The sequence below is a fragment of the Meles meles genome, chromosome 17 (genome assembly GCF_922984935.1).
Source record: "Meles meles chromosome 17, mMelMel3.1 paternal haplotype, whole genome shotgun sequence".
Taxonomy (NCBI): domain Eukaryota; kingdom Metazoa; phylum Chordata; class Mammalia; order Carnivora; family Mustelidae; genus Meles; species Meles meles.
The window spans coordinates 54,685,369-54,704,094 of NC_060082.1; positions in this window are offsets into that span (position 1 = coordinate 54,685,369).

Here is an 18,726-nt window from a genome sequence, read left to right on the forward strand (position 1 = left end):
GGGTTTTAAACCCAGGTGTCAGATGCTTTGGATTCTAGTCCTGATTTTGCCACTGTGTAGCTTCATGACTAAGGAAGGACAATACATAAAACTTCTTTGAGCCTTTATGTCATCTTATTAGAACGAAGGGTCTGGGTTGGATGATCTGGAACTCCTCTGTTCAATATGGTGGTCAGTCACTCGCCAGATGCGGCCATTGAACACTCGATGTGGCTTGCCTGAATTGAGAAATGTTGTGTTTGTTACGTACCAGATTTCAAAGACCAGAAAAAAAGAATGTGCAATATATTGATAGTATTTTAAATACTGATTCCATTTTAAAATGATAATATTACATGTATTCTATGAATCATATACATATGGTTAAATACATACATATTATTAAAATTAATTTTACCTGCTTTATTTTTAGTTTGTAAAATGTAGGGCTAATAGAACATTTACAATGACCCGTGTGGAGCAAATGATTTTTCTCTCGGAAAGTGCTTTCTAGACTTTCTGACAAATTGTACTAGAGATCATGTGTCTCAAGAATTGATATTTCTGCATGACCTTTAGGTCTGTAGTTGGGGATAGGAGTAGGAACAGAAGCCGAGGCACAAAGCACAGACAGCCAGGGCCACCCCACCCAGGGAAAAGTCACAGGCTCTGACTATCGGGATGCAGACTGGTCGCTCAGCTCGCTTACCAATGGTCTTGGATCTGCAGCACGTTGACCAAACACCTGACAACGTGTTGTCTTACACTTTTCAGCAAGCACGTCCACCATCACCCTCACAGGTGCCGGGTGAAATGCTTTACACAGAATTCCTTCCCAAGTGTATGTTTCATCCAATCCTTACAATAGCGCTCTGGAAGCAGATCCGCTACTATGCAGACCTCACACGTCCGTGTGACAACTGGGGCACAAGACAGGTTAAGCAACTTGTCCAAGGTTGTAGAGCTCATTAATGATAAGCGTGTCTGATTCAAAAACTTAGGCATATAATCATTGGGTAATACGACCTAATCTAAGAAGCCTCAGTTTCTCCAGCTGTAACCAGGTGACAAGTGGAAAAAAGGAACTGTTTTGTGGGAAGGACACTGGTCCAGGAGGAACCTTCCAGAAGATCCTTGATTCTTCTCAGGGATTATCTATCTGCCTCGGAGGGCTTGTCCATCATTAGCTACCTCCAAGTCAGAAGTGCTCCACTAGGCTCTATGTCCCAGTGGTTCGGAGAGACTGTGCTTTCTAGGTTCTTCAGTTGAAGACAGACAGCGGTAAGACACATGAAAATAATTATTCACCATGCATAAAACTGCCAAGAGGGGACGTCTGGGTGACTCAGGCAGGACACTGATCCCAGTGTCCTGGGATCGAGCCCTGCATTGGGCTGCCTGCTCAGCAGAGAGCCTGCTTCTCCTTCTCCCTCTGCCTGATGCTCTGCCTGCTTGTGCTCTCTCTCTCTCTCTCTCTCTCTCTCTGTGTCAAATAAATAAAATCATAAAACAAACAACAAAAACAAACACAAAAAACCAACTCTGCCAAGCAATTGAATAAAAACTGGGAGGTTTGTCTCTGTTATCCAACAATTTCCCAAACATTCAGGTCTGGCAGTTGAGAGGCTGGACTTTTCAATTTCCTTCCAGGTGTGTGATGCTGTGTGTCAGAAGAGAGAGCTTGCACGGTAATTTGAACACAAAAATGTTAATATAAAGAATTATTAACTATAACGGGTGATTAGAATAATGAGGGGTTCACTAGGCAGAAGTAAAGAGAACCCTAAAGATATAGGAATAGCAGTTGAAAGAAGCAACTATTACCCCCAGGGCTGAGAGAGGAGCCCCAGGAACACCTCTCTGCCTCTTGTCCACTCTCCGTCCTACCCACTCCCCAGGCTGGGATTCAGGCATTGCTGGAGAGCGCATGCTTGTGGTCCCCCAGATAGAAAAGGAGTAGCCGTGTCAGTGGAATCTGCTGGAAATTTGCCCTCCAGACCTCATCATAAATGAGCTCTCTAGGGTGCAGACAAAGCTGTTGGGGAGGTCCTGTCTCTCGGAAGGCGTTTAGATAAAATGACCCGAGGGGCTGGGGGAAGCTGCTAGATGTGGGCCGCTGCTGGCTGCCATGCACAGAAGGAACTGGATACTCGCAAAGCCACCTGTGCTGCCGCAGCTGGCTGCTGGAAGAGTTGCCCGAGCTGCAGGAGCCTGGCACTGAAGAGCTGCCCACTCGGCAGGAGCTGGGCAAGCCGTGTGTGCTGCGGCCTCCCGGTGCGGAAGAAGGTTCTGTGCGGCAGGAGCTGGACACCACAGACACACCTGGTGGGCGGGGGCGGAACAATGGAGCCGTGGCTGGGTTGGGGAATGCCGCGACAAGAGCACCAAGCGAGGATGGGCATCCTCTTCCCCCTGCAAGGTCTCTCCATGCTTTCTACGGACACAGCCTAGCATGATGCTTGCTGGCAGGCAAAGGAAAAATATCGCAAGGGTCCTTATCATTTTTTTCAGAGCAGGCAGTGAAGGGTGAGCTTGGAGCCGAGAGAGGATAAATCCATGACTGGCACCCTACAGAAGAGAAGAGTGGTTTCTAAACTCTAGCGTTCCCATGTAACGCCTGGTACTGGTGAACACTCTGGAGTCCTAGGACCTCACATTCTGACCCAGGGGATCTGAGATTGGCACTGGGATTTGTGGTTTGCACAGGTGCTCCATGTCACCTGGATGTGATTTGGTACCATCAACATTCACTTGGATTATTGCAATAATCTCTTAACTGATATCCCCTATTGCCTTCTTATTCCTGTATCGTGTATTTTGCACAAAGCAGCCAAGTGATCCTATCCCCCCCTTTATTTTTAAGATTTATTTTATTTATTTACAGAGAGAGAGAGAGAGAGAGAGAGAGAGAACAAGCAGGGGGAGGGGCAGAGGGAGAGGGAGAAGCAGACTCCCCACTGAACAGGGAGCCTGACACGGGGACTCAATCCCAGGATCCTGGGATCATGACTTGAGCTGAAGGCTGATGCTTAACCAACTGAGCCACCCAGGCACCCCTTAGTGATCCTATTCTAATATAAGTTAAAATATGTCACTCACCTATTCAGAATCCTTCAGTGGGTCCCCTTCTCACTATAGAAAAAGCTCAAGTCCCTACAGGGACTTGCATGATTTATCTTTGTTCGCCCTATGTGGACCACACTGACTTTCTCTCTGTACCTAAAATATTCCAGGCACACCACAGCCTCAGGACCTATATTATCACACTTCCTTCATCCTAGTGGGTTCCTCTCCTAGATTTCTGCAAAGCTCAAGCCATCACTTCTTCCTATTCTCTGCTCAAATGATACTTCTTCAACAAACTCTTCCCTGACCACCCTCTTTAAAATTACAACTCTCTTTCTACCTCTTTACCCGGGTTACTCCTGATTAACCTGCCCTGGTTGTTTTTCTCCATAGCACTTACCATCACTTAACAAATTATCTGTTCCACTTACTTATATTGTTTGTTTTCAGTCTTGTCCCACTGCAATGTAAACTCCATGAGAAAAAGAATTTGTATCTGTTTCGTTCCCTGCTGTCCTCTCGGGGGTCTTGGGTGGTGCTTTGGAGAAGACAAGCTCCATGAATATTCGTTGAGTGAATGAATACAGCCTACACTTCCAGAAACTTCTCTGTGGAGTATAGAGATTGTGAGGTGGTTATACTAATGGAGAGCCAAGCTCCTTAACAGTTCTCAAACACGTCAAAATCTCCATGTACATGAACACTAACATGGACTTTTCAAGGAGCTATGCTTCCTGAAAACAGAAGTTTCTAGAACAGTGTGGATGCAGGAGATAAGGAGAACATGCCTATTCGATGAAAGAGCAGGTGCAGCTTTAGAGAGAGAACATTGTAATGACTCACATAACTATTTTTTGAGAAAGGCTATATTCTTAGTCACTTGTCTCTGGAAAGTTTCTAGAGGCTTTTGGTTAGAAGACTAGGCTCCAGATACAAATAAAGCAGGTCTGTCTGTCTTTTTCCCAGAGCCAACTTTTCTTGCCTTGGGAGGAAGGAAGCATGCCTGTTTGGTACTTCCTTCAGGCTCTGGAACTTGTCCTCCATCACTATCCGGAGCAGACCTCTCCCGCTGGCTCTTCACACTGAAGGACTGCATGAATTCCAAGTGCGGCCTTGCGAGTGAGTCATATCCCTCTTTCACGTGACTTGGACCTTATTTAGCCAAGGACGTTTAAGAGTTTCTGGATGAATTATTTAAGGAGAGGACAAAGGAAGATGGAGAGGTAGATCCTGAGATTAAAGTTGGACTCTGCAGAAGGGATTAGAGGCAACAAAATGGGCTTGGCTCATCATGTATATATGCTACTGTAAGGCCAATGGTCTTTAAGTCTTTTCAGAAATACTTTAGGGGACCGGGGTGGCTCAGTCAGTTGAGTGACTGCCTTCGACTCAGGTCATGATCCTGGAGTCCCAGGATTGAGTTCTGCATCGGGATCCCTGCTCGGTGGGGAGTCTGCTTCACCCTCTGCCCCTCCCCCCCTCATGTTCTCTCTCTCTCTCTCTCTCAAATCAATAAATAAAATCTTAAAAAAAAAAGAAATATTTTAAAAATGGAATTGGACAGAAGTACCTGGGTGGCTCAGTTGGTTAAGCATCTGACTCTTGGCTCAAGTCATGATCTCAGGGTTGTGAGATCCATCCTTGAGTAGGGCTCTGTGCTGGGGATGGAGTCTGTTTAAGATTCTCTCTCTCCCTCTGCTCCTCCCCCATTTAAAAAAATTTTTTTTAATAGAATTGGACAGAAAAGGCCAAATCTTATTATTGTCAGAAGACAGAGGAAAACATGAGACAGTAAGAGTTGATTTTCAGTTATTGGGATTGTTAAGTCTATTTATGGAGTCCAGGCAACTTAATCCAATTTAATCCTCCATTAGTATGACTCTCACACTTGATTTTAACACTTGCTAAGAAAGTATCAGCAAAATACATGTTATAGTATTCTGCCTGTCCTCAGCATAGGCACGATCGTCTGAAAATACCCTGCTTTGTAAGTTCACAGAAGTGTGGAAAATATATTCCCTCTTTCAAAGGTTGTCAACTCACCAAAGCTTTGGAAGGTGCCTTGGGTCTTGAGAACTTCCAGTGGGAACACACCACCAAGCATCATTAACTTTTAAAAAGACTATCTCTTGATCATCATTTTACTGTCAATATGTCTATTGCATAGGAAGCCAGATGAGACTAGCAAGAACAGTTGAAAGAGGCTAACTGACCCTTGGGTATCCCTAAGAACCATGAAGGAAGACAAGAATAATGCAAGGGAGGTTCATTGACTTCTCTGACCCAGCGCCCTTCTGCAATGATTTCTTGGTTTGTCTTATTTGCTTACATTGGTAATATATGTGCTCTCCAGATTGCCTGATCCAATGGCCAGATCTCCATATCATAGTCCACCAGCAGCTTTTGACAGAGTCCAACTTGAAAAGCTGTCTTTGTCAGATCTGGATAGCCCTCTCTTCTGGTTATTCATTTACTGGTTATTCACTAACCGTTCCCTCCGTCTCTTTTGCTGTTTTCTTGTCACTTCTGTAAGATCCGCCAGTTGGAAGGTCCAAGGCTTTAGTCTAAATATCTCTTCTATGTTGTAACTAATCACTGCCAAGATAATCTCCCTGAGGGTCATGGTTTTAAGTACCATCTACTTTTCAAGAACTTTCAAATTCATATCTCAAGCCAGGACTGTTCCCTGAAATCAGGTAATATACAACTTTTTACTTGACACTTTGCCATTTGATGTCTGATGAGTACCTCAGACATAACGTTCCCCCAAACAAACTCTTGATTTCTATACTGCCCCCCCAATCTCATTCCTATCGTTTTTCCATCTTAGTTAATGGTAATCTTATCTGCTTCATTGCTTATGGCTGAAAAACTTGGATCCCTCCTTGACACTTTCTCTCATCACCCACATACGACCCATCAGTATGTTGGTTCTACCTGCAAAATAGATCTAGAATCTGACTCCCACTCCTATCTTGGTCCTAGCCAGCATCATTTTCTCTCTAGATTCCTGGATAACTTTCAAGAGGTCAGTCGGCTTCAATACTTGCCCCTCAAATATATTCTCAAGACAGTCGCTAGCATGATCCTTTGAATAGGTAAGTCACGTCTCCTCTGCTGAAAACCTTCCATGGCTTTCCATCTCACTCAGGGGAAAAGCCAGAGCTTTACAGTGGCCCTAAAGGCCCTAGGTGATCTGTCCTCACTCCACACACCTGTCTAACTTAATCCCCTACCGCTGTCACTAGCTTCACCCTGGCCGCACTAGTCCCTTGACTTTCCTCAGAGGCACCCGCCATGTTCGCATCTCAGACCCTCTCTGCCTTTGTTGTGCATTCGGCTCTGGAAATCTTCTCCCAGGTGACTTAATGACTCCCTTCCTCACTTCTTTCAAGGTCCCTGCTCAAATGTTACCTTCCCTGGGAGGTGTTCCCTGCCCCCTTAAAAAAAAAAGAGCCATCTGTCTCGGCCAAGTTTCTAGGTAAGGTGTGAATAATTGCAAATAAGAATGCAGCCCAGCACTTGTTTCTTACCGCCACTCTCCTTCCATCCTTTTGCGTCCCTGTAACCTCACGCAGTTTTCCCTTCTTAGTGGTCTGTCGCACTTATCATCTGACATGACATATACTTGCTTGTCTATTTATTGTCTTTTCCCCAAAACCAAAGCACTAGTTCCAGAAGAGCAAGGGAACCTTGTGCATGGTGCCCACTGCTATATTCCCATTGCCTGGAATACAAGCAGGCACATAGTAAGTGTCCAACAAGTTTCTGTTGAATGCATGAATACATACACGGGAAGCAGTGTCTGGTAGATTAGGACACGTGGAATGAATGGTGCTGTTGCAGACTGCTTATTCGTGTCCCTCCAGAATTCATATGTTGAAGCCAGCCCTGTGATGGTACTTGGATGCGGAGCCTTTAGGAGGTGATTAGGTCAAGAGGACAGAACTCTTATGATGGGATTAGTCCATTATTAAAGGGACTCCAGAGCGCTCCCTCAGCCCTTCTGGCCATGCGAGGACACAGGGAGAAGGTGGCCATCCATGAACCGGGAAGCCAGCCCTCACCAGACACTGAATCGACAGACGTCCCGATCGAGGACTTCCCAGCCTTCGGACCTGTAAGAAATTAAGTCCTGTTATGTATAATCCGCCTCATCTGTGGCATTCTGTTACCATGGTCTGAATGGATGGAGGCAAGAACTGTGAATCCAGGAGGGTTAGGTGGAGCTGGATGCCTTTAAGAGAACAAGTTGGTGAAGGAAGTGGTAGTGTCCAACGAGAACCTTCAGCCAGAGGCAGGAGTCTGACTGCATCCTATCCAGAGCTCATCTGAACTCGGGTTAACTGGTTCAGCCACTTGCTAGTGGTTTGTCTTTGGACAAGACATTTAACCTTGCTAGGTCTCAGTTTTCTCAGCCATCATATGGGGATAATAATAGAACCTACTTTAGGACAATTATGAAGAAAAATATGTTTGAAATGTCTAGCTCACTGCATAAGTATAGTAAGCTAAGCACACAATAGATGTTACAATGATCGCTTTTGTTGTACAAAATACAGTTTTGGCAGGATGCACCCTAAAACATCAACAAGGGCTAGCCTGAGGTTTGAGATTGTGGGTGATTTTTATTTTCTCCTTTTGAATTCTCTTTTCCCATTTTTCTACAATGAATAAATATTATTTACTATAGGAGGACAAATGAGCATTGTTGCCTTTAAACAAAAAAATTGACCAATGCAGTGTGTTTAGCTGGGGCTGGGTCAAGTGGACCAATTTGAATGGGGCTGATGGTCTCCCCAGGAGCTCATCAGCATTGTATTCTGCTATTCCTAAAGTGAAGGCTAACACATCTAGAGGGTAGAGCCCACTTTCTCAGGACAAGACTAGGAGGAGGCAAGAGGAAGAAATGATAGGCAAGGCAGGGAGCTTTGAAGGTACAGGGGCTCAAGGGAGGAGCTTCTGGATCTAGCTTTCTCTTTCATGGCTTAGGACAAGTTTAACTTTAGGGCCCTGTGCTCTGGAAAAAAAGAAAACACAAATCAATTCCACTTTGGTTCAAGCATGAGAAGGTTTCATAATGAGGCAAAGTCTGAAAATGGGCCCTTGAGGAAACCTAGATTTCAGTGTGTCGAAGCTAAAGCTTCTCCAGAGGTGTGCTGGGCAATTTTCAAGTTTCTAGTCTTCACATTTAAAAAAAGGGGGGGAGAAGCAGGTGACATTCTTTTCCATCATATATTTTATTCAACTCCACATATCCAACGTATCATTTCAACATGTAATCAGTCTCTAAAGATTATTCATGAGATAGGTACCAAAAAATCTGTGGGTTTTTTTTTTGGGGGGGTAGGGGGAGCTATGAAACCTTCGAAATTCCAGGCATATTTTGCATTTACAGTACATGTCAGTTCAGGCTAGCATTTTCCAAGTGTTCAGCAGCCACCTGTGGCCAGTGGCCACCAGCTCTAGAACGTGCAACTGTCGCTCCAGGAATGGGGATTCCCAAGAGCGAGCCAGAGCCTTCTCTTTCTTCTCTTCTATCTTACCATTATCTCTTCTCAGAGGTCCTCAGATGGCCATTTCCTGCCAGGATCATTCTCTGCCAACCTTTCCCAGAAAGGGAGTGTTTCCTGGAAAAGATAAGCCTTGTTGAGAAACACAGAGGGCCGGCAGCAAGCCACGCTGAGGGCATCCCATGTCCCTGCACGCCATCGGGGTCTCCAAGGATACTGTGTGTAGGTAGAAGATAGCTGGTGGCTGGGACAGTTGGGCTAAGAAACCCTCAAGGTTAGCAGAAGGCTTGAGCAGAGCTAGGCAGGGAGAGGTCTTGTGGTTTGGCTACCTGGCCAACAAGGTGACCTTCCTAAGCTCTTTCTAACCTACAGCGCTGCCCCCTCCAAACCTTCCCCACACCCGCCTCCATCCCTACACACTTGTGGTAGCCCTTGTGTTCCTTCTCTCCCAACGAAAGGAAATTCAAGATAAAGAATTATGTTTATCTTGCCTGGGGGGGTTCAATGAGTCCATTTGTCAGCGCCGGAGCTGGGGTTTAAACGTGAGTAGCTATTTCATTTGTCACGGGGGCGTATTTATCTGTGTTTGGAAGATTTCATTTTTCCCAATGAAGAACTGTATAAATAGGTCTAATGAGCCTTGAGGGCTCTCATTTGCTTTCAGAGTTTACAGCAAAGCTGGGACACCTCAGAGCACACGTGCTTCTCAGGCTGCTGTGCCGCTCACCGGAGGGGGACCGCCAAAGGCCAGAGCCGTTCTCGTTCTGGGGGGCGCTTGTGGCCTTGGGATGCCCAGGTTTTCCCATTCAGGGGCTTATGTTTTGGGATGTTTAGTCAAGATGATTTTTTTTTTCTTTATACTTCTGATAATCTGCATAATCTTTTGTTTGTGTAGCTGGCGAAGTGCTCTCCAGATAAAAGAGAAGGGCACAGTTAATATATATGAATAGCAGAACATCCCTGGGGGTCTGCCAGCTCTGGAGCTCAGCCTCTCCTTCGAGGCACTGCCTGCTCCTGGCTTTCCTATTTTCTTTGTTTTATTAGCAGAGTTTCTGTCTAATTAAGGGCCGGTGTTAGCTCCAGCAGTCTGGGGGGGGGGGGGCGGGCAAGGGGAGGGGGTACGAGAAGGACAGACAGACAGACAAGCGAGGCTGTGGTACGGAGGGAGGGCAGTGGAGAGCCAGAGAGGTCGGGGTGAGGGAAGGGAAAGAAGGTTTGGAAAAACTGAGAAAAACAGGAAGATAATGAGGAAGGGAGAAGAGAGGGAGAAGACGGGGGGAGGGAAAAGGTGGGGACTAGGAGAGAACATCATAGCTGTTATTGCTAGAAGAGGCCCCAGAGATGATATTTTTGTTGTATCGCTGGGAGAGAGCGGGACAGGGACTTGCCCGTGGCCACACGCAGTGACCCGCAGAGCCCGGCTTCTGTCCACGGCTGTCCTCTGTGGAACTCCCAGGGGGAAAAGAAAAGAGAGACATATTCAGGGGCTTTTGTAGAACTTTGCGGGTTCTCGCTTCAAGCCAGGAGTCAAGACTGCTCACCTTGGGTAAAGAAAAAGCCCTCTACCCCCTGCACGGGCCACTGCTTTGTAACAGGTGTTCTCTGCTCTGGTGTAAGGTTTGAAATCACCTGGGTGAGATCAAGAAAGCAGAACTCCTAGTCCAGATTTGCAACACATTAAAAAAAAAAAAAAGCCCCAGCTGATGCATACTTACCCTGTGTTGACTCCTCTGAGGGTGCCCGTGCTTACTTCTTAGATTCCTCACATCACAAGAACACGCTCTGTGACTTTCTCTACAACACACGCGCACGAGCGCACACAGGCGCGTGCGAACACACACACACCGTGAGGGTCGGGGCTACAGGTCCTAGCCGCAGCCCTGCGGGGAGTTGGCCAACCCTTTTACAGCTTGCCTCTGTTTCCTGTCCTGAGGAACGGCCAGGCTGGCCTGCTGATCTCTGATGTCTGAAGCCCCTTGGCTTCCATACCCAGTGCCTGCAGAGACAGACCTGTTTGGGCCAGAGAGAGGGGGCTTGGGGCGGGCTTACGAGCTGTGTGACTAGAAAATTTGCAAAGTTTTCTCCCTGCCCAATGTTTCCCATTTGTTTTTAAAAATCTTGGGACTAATAACTTCTACCTCAGGGAACGTGTGTGAGGACGAGGCCAGGAGAGCCTTGCTCTGGGACGGTGGAGGTGAGTCATGTCTTCTTCATGGCCCTTGGTTGGCAGCTGTGGCCTCTTCTGTCCTCTGACTCTGAGGTGTCTGTGCTGAAAGCTGACCCACCTGCTTTGCCAAGGCTGATTGGGCTCATCTCTTCCAAACTCTAACTTCTAATCTTGTCTCCTTGGTAGCTTGAAATCAGCCATGGTGGGATTATTTACACCGAAATTGTCAAATGTTGTAAATCAAGAATTTTTTTTTTTTAAGAGTCAGTCATTAAACAAGAACAGCATACTCTTGGGTCTGATCATCCTATTTTATTCGTGTGTTTACTCTAATTTCTCTGGATTTTTGAACATATTATCAATTTAGGCAACAGCTACTTACTTGGTGCCTGCTCTGAGTCAGGGATGGGTCAGGTTGCCCGATAAAATACAGGACATCCAGATAAATTTCAACTTTAGGTAGACCATGAGTACTGTTTTAGTCTAAGTATGTCCCATGCAACATATGGGATGTACTTACACTAAAGAAAAATTACATGGAACTGAACGTCTTGTATTTTTACTTGCATATCTGTCAACCTGAGCCATGGAGAACCCACTTCTACAGGATAATGTCCACCATGTTGCTTACGATCTGGTAGGAGTGCCCACCTCGTGAAATACGAAATCAACGGATTAACCTGGGGCCTTTGACACTCCTCCTCCTCATCTATCCTTTATTTAGTGTTATTGAGCACCTATTGTGCACTACACACTATTCTAGGTTCTGGGGATTCAGCAGCAGACAAAGCACACTCATCGCTATTCTCATAGAGCGTCTCTCTTGTTTGGCAGACACGGGCGATAAATAAGATAGAACTGTAAGAGATACGCTATATTAGGTAGTGGTAACCACCGTGGAGAAAATGAACCCGGTGCCCTGCCACAGAGAAGGGGAGTGTGGGAGGGAAGGGAACACTTTCTGAAGGAGAGCGTTCCAGGTAGAAGAAACAGCAAATGCGAGGCCCTTTATTGGGTGTTGGCCATATGCCAGGCCTGTGCTAAGTGCCTCCCCTCCCTTAGCCTCTTTAATCCATGCAGCAGCCCTGTGCGGGGGGTATTAGTATCATTCCCCTTTCGCATGTGAGCAAACAAGATTTTTTTGAGAGGTGACGTCTGTTGTGTGAGGTCCGCCGGCTACTCTACTGTGGGGCCTGCACTCTCACTCCGAGCGGGCTGGCAACCACCTAGATTTTCTTTCCGGCTGAGAATACCTTTGGGAAAAGGCACTTCTGAATTCTCTGTGCTCCCATCGTGCTGTGGCTCTGGGGAGGCTCCAGGAGGAGGCCGGGGCAGCCCTGGGCTTCCCTGGCTAAGGCTGAGAGCAGTTCTCCCCTGTGCCCTGCAGTGAGGGAGCAAGGGGCTGGGGGCCGCAGGGCCCCCCTACTTCCATACACACGCCCCAAACCAGGGGCCTCAGGGCCACGTGTCACAAGGTGGCCTCTGTCTGCACCGTCACCCCTCGGGCAGGCACACGTTGCCCCCGCAGACTAGGCCCGTGTGAGTCAGGGATCCCCGCGGGACGGTGGGGAGGCCGTCGTCCCTCCCTCGACTCCGGCTAAGGGCACCTCACCCCGCCCACGAAGCGCCTTGGCCGGCCTTTGGAGCCTTCTCCCAGGCGGCGGGGGGGGGGGGGGGCTGGCGGTCACCCTGAGGTCCAACAGACGCTGACCTTGCACCTAAAAAGAATACATTGTTTTCAAACAGGGCTTCCTATTCCTGCCTGATAAAGCAGCACATTCACAATGCGTCCAGGTTGTAAAATGCTGGCCGGGGATTCGTTTGTAGCAGCAAAGTTTTGTCAAGAGATTGGCATTTTCCTCCCCATTCACGAAGGCCGGCTCTCCTTTCAGGGCTGGGCGCTGGCCCCTGGGGAGCCACAGACACACACACTCGGCCGGCTCAGCCTCGCAGCCTTGATAACATTGTTATTATTAGACGTGGCCTCTGGGATCCCGAAGTTCATTCCCAAACAACGGCCCTTGTGGGGGATGAAAGAGCAGCTCCAGCCACCGAGGTGGCAGCGGATCCATTACCTCCGGGGGCCCAGAAGCCCGCCCGCTAAGAGTCCCCGGCGCTGCCTGCACCCCGGGCGCCCCAGGGCCCCTGCCCAGGCTCTCACCCGCTTCCCCGCGGGGCCCAGCCCTCTCCCGCCTCGGGCGGACCGACCCAGGCTCATTCCACACTGGGCCTCATTCCCCCCGAGCCCTCGCTTCTGCTCCGCGCAACAGTCTGTGCCCCAGCGCCCGCTCCTTCCTGTCCTGCTGCCGGGGTGCACCTGCCCTGCGCACCCCACCCCCGCCCCCGACTGTCGAATATCACTGCTACTTTATCAGTTTCTTCCTAAGGACGCTTTAAGACGAGTCTAAGTTTTTATCACAAAATTAGTCCCGTTAAGTATTTGTGCCTTCCCAGGCAGATGGTAAGCCGGGAGCTTCCTGATGCCTTTGTGGCTTCTCATGTGCCTATTAATACCACACTGTGAGGTCCTCGTGGGCAGAAGTAGTGTCTCTCTCCTCCCCATTATGTACGAAATGTAAGCTGACCCTCCAACAACACGGGTTTGAACTACACGGGTCCACTTACATGCGGAATTTTTTTTAAAAGTAAATACCGTACCACACTGTAAATGTAGTTTCTCTTCCTTATAATTTTCTTAATAGCGTTTTCTTTTCTCAGTCTCACAATACTGTAAGAATACAGTGTATATAATGTTTAACATATGCAAATATGTGTTCATAGACTGTGTTATCCGTAAGGCCAGCGGTAGGCTATTGGTAGTTAAGTTTCTGGGGAGTCAAAACTCAATACCCAGATTTTCAACTGCAGGGGTATCAGCCCTCCTGACCCCCACAGTATTCAAGGGTTGACTGTGTTTGCAGTCAAGTGCATAAATTGTACTAACCTTAAATGTATATACATATGCACATATATATATATGTATAATATACAAATACATACACATACACATATGTACACGCACGGAGCTGTACCCATGTATATGTAAATATATACAAAATACATTTAATAAACGTGTGCGTGTTACCAACACCCTGATCGAGATACAGACAGTGTTCCTAGATTTCTCCTGCCCCTTTCTGGCCAATGCTTATCCCACCCCCGGAGAGAACTAGGTTTCGACATCTAGGAAATATCTCAAGTGTCTTTTCATCCCACATGGCAGATGTTTGATTAAAGTATTTTTTTAAAGATTTTATTTATTTGTCAGAGAGAGAGAGAGAGAGACATCACAAGTAGGCAGAGAGGCAGGCAGAGGCAGAGGGAGAAGCAGGATCCCTGCCAAGCAAGGAGCCTGATATGGGACTCGATCCCAGGATGCTGGGATCATGACCTGAGCCGAAGGCAGCCGCTTAACCAACTGAGCCACCCAGGCATCCCTGATTAAAGTATTTTTTAAGTCAACAGTATTATGCGTTGCTCCCTGTGAATGCTGCAGGGCGCTATACTCCGTTGACTGCCTGAGGTTGGCTCTTGGTCCTTAACGAGTTAATCGTGTAAGCCTGGGGTTGAATTTCAGCAGCTCTGCTCAGTGCTGGATTTAAACACAGTGGAAACCAAGTTAAGGGCAGTGCTGTTCTGTATATCAGTATGCCCACTGAGCCAAGGAGACCCATTTATTTTTAATTGAATTAAATTGCTCACAAAATGAAAGTAGCATACTTTCATTAATATTTAATTACATACAGTGTTAAACAATGATCACAAAGAAAACTTTGCAGCTTTTTTTGTCTCTGCTTTTTTTTGTTATTACTTTGTTAAACAAGATACTTTTATTAGCTGTTTTATGCTTGGAATTTTAAGGGCCCTGTTATTATACCACTCAAGAAGTACTTAATTGGCAGGACTCACCTGAGTGAGGTGGTAGGTTGGCTGTGACGCTGGTCACTGGTAATTATGTGTGTGTGTGTGTGTGTGTATGTCCACATATATATGCTCTAGCTTCAATTACTGGGCCACAGAGAGATATTTGAAGGAGCATTCAGGGCCTCCAACCAAGATATGAAAATCCACGTTTTGGATATCTTGAGGTCAACTAGCCATGCCTATTCCTCCAAAAGATTCTGTATATGCTGAGAAAAGACATCACTTTTTGTAACAGATCATCCCAAAGGAAAAAGAGTTCTACTTTGGCAGCTTATTTCTGTAATTTATCGGATTATTGTCACATCATAGAGCACCGATTCTCAAACTTTTGGGTACCTAAGAAGCCCCTGAGGTCCTTGTTAAAATACAGATTTCCTAGTCCCATGGCCAAAAACTTTAATTCAGTAAGGGCTAGAGAATCTGCATTTTCCATAAGCTTCCAAGGTACTGATTCTGATGTGGGGGTAGAAGACCACACTGAGAAATACCATCATGAAGACAGAGAACAGAGGAAGAGAGACCATCTAGTCATATTTTTGGCAATGGAATTGTTCTTCAAAGCAAGTCTCCTTTGGAACTCCAACAGTTAAAACAAATAAAAGGATTGGTGCTATGATTAAAATGGTGATCGGGTCCCTCTCCTTTTTCCCCATGTCGCCTCTTGGCCTTTTCTGGAGGTTGGAGCCACAGAGCTTTGGCACTTGGAGATACAGCTTGAAAAACCCTGAAGTGGTCTTGGTAGATACATATAGACATTTTAACTGGTTAGGTAAATTTGTAACATCATGAAGGAATCGTGTAAGATGTGTCCAAAGATAAAAGAGCATCCCAAAGGAGGATTTCTGGACTCTAAGCAGTCTTTGGCTGTCAGTTGACAGCGATATTCATTTGATCATTCATTCATTTAACAAAAATTGGCTGAATGACCACCATGCAGTGGATGCTAAGCGTCAGCACTGGGAAGCAGTGGAGGACAAGAAAGACCAGGTCACTGCTGTCCTGGGGTCCTGGGGCTGCGTTGTACTGGTAGGACAGATGGTGGACAGGAAAGCAAACACATACAGGCTATGGAGGGTATAAATACAGTCATGTGTTATCCAGGGAAGGCATCCTAGGAGAGTTGATCTTTGAGTTGGGACTTCTATGATGAGGGGGAGGCTCCAATGGGAAGAACTGATGGAAGGAGCATTTTGTACAGAAGGAGTGCCAAAACTCTGAGTAGGAATAAGGATAAGAGGGAAAATAATATAGTTGCAGCATAGCATGCAATGGTGAGATGTGGGCAGAGAGTCTGGGTGGTGCTAGATCAAACCCCATGGCCACAAGTGTGACTGATGTGGAAGCCAGTGTAACTGTGGCTATTTCACTGGAGCAGTGACTGTGGCTGGCTACATTTTCCAAAGATGTGTGCCATGGTGTCCCCCGTCCCTACTCTCTTCTGCAATGTGACTTTGTCTCTTCCTCATCTACTCTCTTGTATCTGATTGTGATCTGTGATTGCTTTTGACCAACAGAATACAGTAGAAACGATGCCACGACAATTCAAGGCATAGCTTTAACTGGTCTGGCAACTTTTTTCTCCTACTTCTTGGAACATTCGCTCTTGGGACACTCCCTCTTGGAACCCAGAGACTGTGAGAAGGGAGAAACCCAAGCCACATGAAAAGACCATGTGGCACTCTTTGCTTGACAGCACGAACTGGATGCAGTCCTCCGTCAGCATTAAGCACCAACCAGGAGGGGGAGCCATGTTGGATGTCTAGACCCACTGAACATTCGGACGGATGGATGCAGCCCAGCCGCACCTGGCTGTTAAATGCAGGGAGAAATCCTAAGCAAGAACCAACCCACAGAACCCAATCAACTCGGAACCACAAGAGATAGTGCCAAATTGTTATTTCAAGCCATGTTTTGGGGTGGATGGTTACTTAGGAAGAGATATCCAAACCAGTTCAATACTGAGATGCCCTGATAACATGAGTCTGGAATACGAGTTCAGCTCTTTTTGTCCCTTGGTTGTGTTGCCATAGACCTCTTAATGGATAAGCTCCAAGGAAATGAAAAACTAAGAGAGACTTTTAAGACAATCCACTTCCAAAATCTAAGTTGTTTTGCCTTTAGTGTGAATAACTCCTTGTCCCAAGGATTTTAGTAATTTTAGTGTTCTAAAATGATTCTCTTCTTCGCTTACATCCTCCTCTTATTCTAGAAGCTTAAGCTTCACAGAGCAAATGAGAGCTTCAGTTCAGAAAACTCTCCCAAAGGATGATTTTTCTTGGGTGGAGAAGAGTGGTTTCGGTTATCTGAAACTCCAGGGTTCATCAGGAAGATTCTGGGCTTTGGTTTCAGAAGAGAATGGGTTGGTTCCCCTCCTGCCACCTACTGACTGTATAGTTTGGGTCCAATAACTTAAACTTTCTAGTCTGTTCCCTCATCTGTAATACTGAATTATAGAGAAGATAATACCAAATAGTAGAGGAGAGGGGACTAAATGAGATTTTTGCAAAATGCCTGGTAAATGTACAGTGGGCACTCAGAAAAGGCTATTGTGTCCCACTCTCTTCCACACTCTGATTTCCTCCCTTCTTTTTCTCCCCACTCTGTTCCTCTCTGATAAGATGAGGGGCTTAGAGCACAAAAACAGGGGCTGCAAATGACAAAACTGCAAAAAGAGCCTGGGGTCCCATAAGCATGTCACTTGGCTTAGTCATAGAGGTTGGAAGGGGTGCAAAGGCCCCCCTCCAAAGTCCTTAGAGGCTTGTGCTTCTCCCTTTGCCGGGTGATTCATGATCTTGTGGCTATTTCAGGTTTTTGTTAATTGGCCTTTTAGTTTACAAAGCACTTTCACATACCTTATTGCATTTGATCTTCGCAATAATTGCAGGACAGTTATTATTTTCCTCATTTTACAGATGAGCCGACTGAAACTCACAATGGTTAAGAAAGGAGCCCACAGACTGAGAGTTGAGAGGCAAAGTCTGAACTTGAACCCAGATGAGCTGGCTTCTCTGTTAGAACAGTTCCACTCTTCTCGTGCTATCTCCTGAAAATAATTGTCACATTGGTGACACAATAATGGTTCTCTCTCAAGAGATGAGAACTTATGTGAACTTCTTTTAAAGGCACGTTTGGGAATAGAAAAATAAGTACAAATCATAGCCCCTCTTCTGGAATAGAATTGCCGTTTGGTACAGAATTGAGAAAAGAGCTTTCTGACCAACCCTTTCTATCTTTCCAGCTCTCTTTAGTACCTCGACTCCCAACAATTCCAATCACCTCACCAGGGTGGATCCCCCTTGACCCTACCACCATATTACGATCACTTACTTGACTCATGTCCTTGTTTCTCTTCTTCACTAGGTGAGATTCTAAGGCCCATCATTAGAGCAACCCCTTATGTAACATTCTAACTCTTCTCATTGGATCCACCTGACAAAATGCCAGCCCTGGTTACACTGACCTCACAATCCACAAGACACCTGCACATGCCTAGCTGACCAAGTCTGGAGGAAAACACGCAACCATGATGAGTGGTCTCAGTTTAAGTTCCGGATGACCATCTTCAACTTGGCTGTCAGTGTTGACTGCCAATTCTACTATAACTCCCTAGTCCATTCACTCTCCTTACCTTTCCTACAAACTTGCCCCCTTCTCTTTCTTAGGTATTCAGTGTCTCCCCTCCCACCCATGCTCTGAAGGGAAATTCCAGAACTTTTATAACCACATCCATCCAGCTCCCTGCCTTTGTGCTATGTGTTTGCTCTACCTTCAACATTCAGCTTCCTACTTAAGGAAAACCCCTTCACTTTTGCTACTTGATACTCCAAGCAGCCTTGAGTCTTGCTATTCAAGGACATCACTCTGGCAATTCTTCTGCATCATCTCTTTCTTCTTTTATGATGCATCCATCTGCTTAGTATACAACCACTGTTGTTTTTCCCATCTTTTTTTTTTTTTTTCCCATCTTAAAAAAAATCCCTGCCTTGTCCCTTATCACCCTTTAGTTTTAGCTCAATTTCGCCGTTGTTCTTTATAGGTAAACTCAGAAGAATTGGTGGCATTCAATGCTACAATTTC